The sequence below is a fragment of the Neofelis nebulosa genome, chromosome 10, assembly GCF_028018385.1.
Source record: "Neofelis nebulosa isolate mNeoNeb1 chromosome 10, mNeoNeb1.pri, whole genome shotgun sequence".
NCBI classification, from domain to species: domain Eukaryota; kingdom Metazoa; phylum Chordata; class Mammalia; order Carnivora; family Felidae; genus Neofelis; species Neofelis nebulosa.
This window is the reverse complement of record NC_080791.1, coordinates 79,260,633-79,266,272: the sequence shown is the minus strand read 5'-3', so window position 1 is coordinate 79,266,272 and position 5,640 is coordinate 79,260,633. Positions and strand designations below refer to the sequence as shown.

At 38.0% G+C, this 5,640-nt stretch overlaps 1 pseudogene; it reads right to left on the bottom strand.

Moving 5' to 3' along the window:
• Nucleotides 1-583: 583 nt before the first annotated feature.
• Nucleotides 584-684, bottom strand: LOC131488937 (U6 spliceosomal RNA; annotated as a pseudogene).
• Nucleotides 685-5,640: the final 4,956 nt, after the last annotated feature.

The window sequence follows — 5,640 nt, the reverse complement described above, 5'->3', positions numbered from 1 at the left end:
GAATCTGAAGCAGGCTCCAGGCTCCGAGCTCTCAGGGGCTCGAACTCACAAGCTGTGAGATCATGACCTGAGCCGAAGACAAGATGCTCAACCAACTGAGCCACCCAGGCGCCCCTTAGTAATTTCCTTCTTAACTTCCATCCTAATCATCTCCTTCTTACTGCCTTTCTTTTCAACCTTTTCTGCATGGGGGCCATTGTATACGTTTGCATGGATGTTGACTGCAGTGCAGTATTACTAAACTCTTGTCATATACTGTATTCAATGTACCTGGCAATAAGGTAGCAGAGGAAAGGGTCTATATCTGCAGGCAGCCTAACCTAGAATGAAGCAAACATTCCTAAGCTTACTCTTGTATGGAAAACAAAGGACTGTCCATAGGTGCTTTGAAGTGACAAAAAATACACCAGTGCCAGTTGTGGGCACCTTCCAAGTCACTGATTCTGCCAGACTGTGGCCTGAGATTGAGCATCTGAGCATGGGAGATGATCACCCACAATCCCGCACAGAGAGAGAGAGAGAGAGAGAGAGAGAGAGAGAGAGAGAGAGAGAAGAACCATTGGCTTAATTCTTTTTTTTTTTTTTTTAACATGGAAGCTTCATGAATTTTTGTGCCATCCTTGCACAGCAGCTAACCTTCTCTGTATCGTTCCAGTTTTAGTACATTGCTGCTGAAAGTGAGCACTGGCACAGTTATGATCATGTGACATGTGGCAACACCTGCTACTCTTATTGCAAGACATTGTTTACCAACTTGAAATTTATTAGAAATGTTTGCTCTTCTTGCAGAACGCTTATGCAATAAGTTGCTCGCAACACAAGGTTTTACTGTATTTTCATTTTAGTTTTCCTTTAAACAATTTTCCTTTTATTTTTCTTTTGTGATTCATCTTTCTTTAAACCAATAAAGATGCAGGAATTCAGATTAAATATGATGAATTTCCAGAAACATACAACTTAACCAAGACTCATATGTAAATATAAAATCTGAACAGACTGATAATGAGTAAGGGGATTGAATTAATTATCAAATACTTCCCAACAAAGAAAGCCAAAAAGCAAATGGTTTCACTGGTGATTTTATGAAAACATTTAAAAACTTAACTAATCTTTTTCTGACTCTCACAATAAAAGTTGAAGAGCAGAGCATTCCAGACTCATTTTTTAAGGCTAGTCTTACTTTTATATTAAAGCCAGATGAGGATACCACAAGAAAAGAAAACTACAGGTCAATATCTTTGATGAAAAATCTCAACAAAATATTTGCAACCCAATTAAGCAACACAGTAAAATCATCATACACCATGAACAAATGGAATTTATCCCTGTGATACGGGATAGTACAGCATATACAGATCAAAAAATGTGATATACCACGGGAATAAAATGAAGGACAAAGCCATGTGATATTTCAATAAATTCAGAAAAAATAGATTTTTACAAAATTCAACATTCTTTCATGGTAACAATTCTCAACCATATTTTGTGCTTCTGTGGTATCTATCAGTTGTAATGTCCCCTCTTTCATTTCTGATTTTATTTCAGTCCAGCTACAGCAGTTCTAAGAGGGAAATTTATAGCTATATATGCCAACATTAAGAAAAATGAGGGGCGCCTGGGTGGCTCAGTCTATTGAGTGTCCAACTTTGGCTCATGTAATGATCTCATTGTTCTTGCATTCAAGCCCTACTTCAGGCTCTGCACTGACAGTTCAGAGCCTGGAGCCTGCTTCACATTCTGTGTCTCCGTCTGTCTCTCTCTCTCTCTCTCTCTCTCCCTCTCTCAAAAATGAATAAACATTAAAAAAGAAAGAAAAATGAAATTTCTCAAGTAAACAACCTGACTTCATATCTCAAGACAATAGAAAATAGAACAAAACTAAGCCCAAAATTATCACTAAAAAGGATATGACAAGGATTAGAGCAGAAATAAATAAAACAGAAGAAAACTCAATGGAAAAGATCAATGAATCTATGAGCTGGTTAAAAAAAATAAATAACAAGCCTTTGGCCAAGGAAAAAGGCTTTGGCCTATTAACAGTATCATGAAAAACTTTTTTTTTAATTTTTTTAATATTTATTTATTTTTGAGAGACAGAGATGACAGAGCACTAGTCGGGGAGGGGCAGAGAGAGAGGGAGTCACAGAATCCAAGACAGTCTCCAGGCTCTGAGTTATCAGCACAGAATCTGACGCAGGGTTTGAACTCAGGAACCATGAGATCATGACCTGAGCCAAAGTTGGATGCTTAACTGAGCCACCCAGGCATCCTGAGAATATTTAATTTTAATGACTTTTTATTCCCTTTCTCTTTTCTATTACCTTATTTGCATATATAACATAAATCATAACAGAAAATTTAGTGTTACACTCTCATAAGAAGGTTACCAAACCTGGAAAAACTTACCATACTTATTAAAAAGATGTAAGACAGAAGTCTGAAAGAAACCAAGATGCTCAAACACGTATCCATATAAGAAAAAAACTAATGAGGAAAAGCATATTTCTGCCCTATATTGTCTGGAACTGCTTCTTTTCATTCAGGTCTTGGGCATGTCATTTTCATGGCTAACTTATACACAATATTATTAATCAATTGCTTAGGGAGACCTTGAATGTTCAAGGTGAGATCTGTTTGAAGCTTAATGATTGTATGATAGATCTAGGGATCTTCTTCTTCAGATATTTTAAGGAAATAAGTGGAGAATATTTCGATAGGTCTTTCAGAAATTTTAAGTGATTTGACAATTTTCAGTTCTCCAAGGTAATGTTTAGTTGATTACATAGAGCCATGGTGAACATATAGAGACATATTTTCACTAAAATGACCTTTTTGGATTTTTTTAATTGGACACACACAACATTTTCAGTTAGAGTCTAGCTGACAAGAACTGTTTTAGGTTTGTTCAGTAGTTCACAATTTGAAACTCATTCATAGATGTTTTTAGACATGTTTCCATGTTTCTCATATAGATATATAAAATATAACAAAACAAAACAAAACCTGAGGAGACATATCTTGGCCATAAATTTAAGCCAAATCAATAGTTTTCTCCTTTGTGATTTAATATATAAATAATTATGCTAAAATTTGTTTTTCCTAGAGATATTTTTCACAGTTGAAGTTGATTATGCATCTGTAGGGATTCTTGTCCTACTTTGTTACCAGATGTTCAACCAAGGCATAGTCTAGCCTAGCAAGCAAATGCAGCCCATTTCTAGATTCTCAATGTGTTGCAATGCACCTCTCATTAGAAGGTCAAAAGCATTATAGTCAAGATGCTTATGTTATTGTGAAATGACTGAAAATATTTTTATGTGTTTATTAATTATTTATTGAGCAATTATAATGGTTCATTTTATGTGTCAACTTGACTATTCCAAGAGATGCCCTGGGAGCTAAACATTTTTTTTTTTTTTTTTTTTTTTTTGTGGGTGTGTCTGTCAGGGTGTTTCCAGAAGAGATTAGCATTAGAATTGGTTGACTGAGTAAAACCAATGGCTCTCTCTGTTGTGGTTGAGCATCACTGAATCTATCTAGGGCCTGAATAAAACCAAAAGGCAGAGGAAAGTGGAGTTTGCTCTCTGACTGACTGTTAGAACTAGGACATCAATCTCCTTAAGCGCTCAGTACTCATGGTTCTCAGGCCTTCAGACGTGGACTAGGATCTACACCATCAGCTTTCTGGGTCTCACACCTCCTAGCTATACCACTGGCTTTCTTGAATCGTCCAGCTTACAGATGGAAGATCATGAGACTAGCACAATGCTAGATACAACATGGCAAAAGTCGGCCAGATACTTTTCCTGCCTTCATGGAATTTATAGTCCAGTAGAGAAAAGGACATCATACGAATACTCAAAAAAGGAAGTACAATTACAAAATTAGATAATTTCAGTGATAGAAAAATTCAAGAATTTAGGTAAGATTGAGGAAGAATAAGAGAGATGTAACGGGGAAGACATGTTTGTCTAAGTGATGTCTAAGCTGAAGCATAAAGGAAGCACTTGTATTAATCAAGTAAAAAGTGATGTGTAGATTATTTCATCTAAAGAGACGAGTACCTGCAAAGACCTAGAGGTTGAAGAGGCCTGTGCTTGTTGGAGAAACTGGAAGGCCAGTATGGACCGATGTGTCCTGAGTGAAGCAGAAAGCACTGCAAGATGAGGATGGTGAATAGGCACATCCTTGTGCAACCTAGGAAGGAATTTTCTTTTCAAGCCGACCATAACCAGCTAACATGGATGATTTTCAGGCAGGCAATGCATGTTCTCACTGCCAGTTTTGAGTAGACTAAGAGGGAATCCATTAGTATCAGCTGGCAGGCAATGTTCCGGGAAAGATAAGATGGGTGCAGGAACTGGAGTAGTAATGTGGAAATGAAGATATGGATGTGGATTTGAGACATATTTGGTGACCCATCTAATGACGTGCTGCTTGTGGAGAGGGGACGAGGAGAGGAGATGCATTAAGGGTGATTCCTGGATTTTTTGATATGGGCAGCCAGGTAGATACGGGGTAGTTTATTGAGAAGAGAAATAAGAGGAGGACCACACACACTTATCATATCCAACTTTAACATACCTCTCACAAAGACAGACGAGGTATTTAAGAACTTACACAGATCGGGGCGCCTGGGTGGCTTGGTCGGTTAAGCCTCCGACTTCGGCTCAGGTCATGATCTCACGGTCCCTGAGTTCGAGCCCCGCGTCAGGCTCTGTGCTGACAGCTCAGAGCCTGGAGCCTGTTTCGCATTCTGTGTCTCCCTCTCTCTCTGCTCCTCCCCTGCTCATGCTCTGTCTCTCTCTGTCTCAAAAATGAATAAACGTTAAAAAAAAAAAAAGAAGAACTTACACAGATCAAACCCTAAAATGTGATGATACAGGATGTACCTTCGAAATAAAATTGGGCTAGGCATAAAAACTGACTACGTGTTAGACCACACACTAAAAGCCAATGAATTGCCAGGGTCAGAGTAATAAAGTCACCATTCTCTGCATCTTCAGCATAATACTAAAAATTCATAACAAAATGTAAAAGTTCCCTACCGTTTAAAATTAAATTTAAGGGGCGCCTGGGTGGCGCAGTCGGTTAAGCGTCCGACTTCAGCCAGGTCACGATCTCGTGGTCCGTGAGTTTGAGCCCCGCGTCGGGCTCTGGGCTGATGGCTCGGAGCCTGGAGCCTGTTTCCGATTCTGTGTCTCCCTCTCTCTCTGCCCCTCCCCCGTTCATGCTCTGTCTCTCTCTGTCCCAAAAATAAAATAAAAATAAATAAATAAATAAATAAATAAATAAATAAAATTAAATTTAAAATAAAAGCCTGCTATTAACTGTTGAGCCAAAGAATCTATATAAAATTAAATTTCAAAATTTCTTGAGATAGTGATAATGGAAACAAAATACATCGGAGTCGTGGTATAAAGCTAGAACATTGTCAGAGGAAAATTTATAGCATTAAAATACCTATGTTAATGGATATGAAAGTAAATGAGGTGAATTCCAAAATCTCATTTTCAAAAAAGAATGTTTACTTATTTATTTTGAGAGAGAGAGAGAGAGAGAGAGAGAGAGAGGGAGGTAAGGGCAGAGAGAGGGAGAGAGAGAATCCTAAGCAGTCTCCATGTTCTTAACACAGAGACT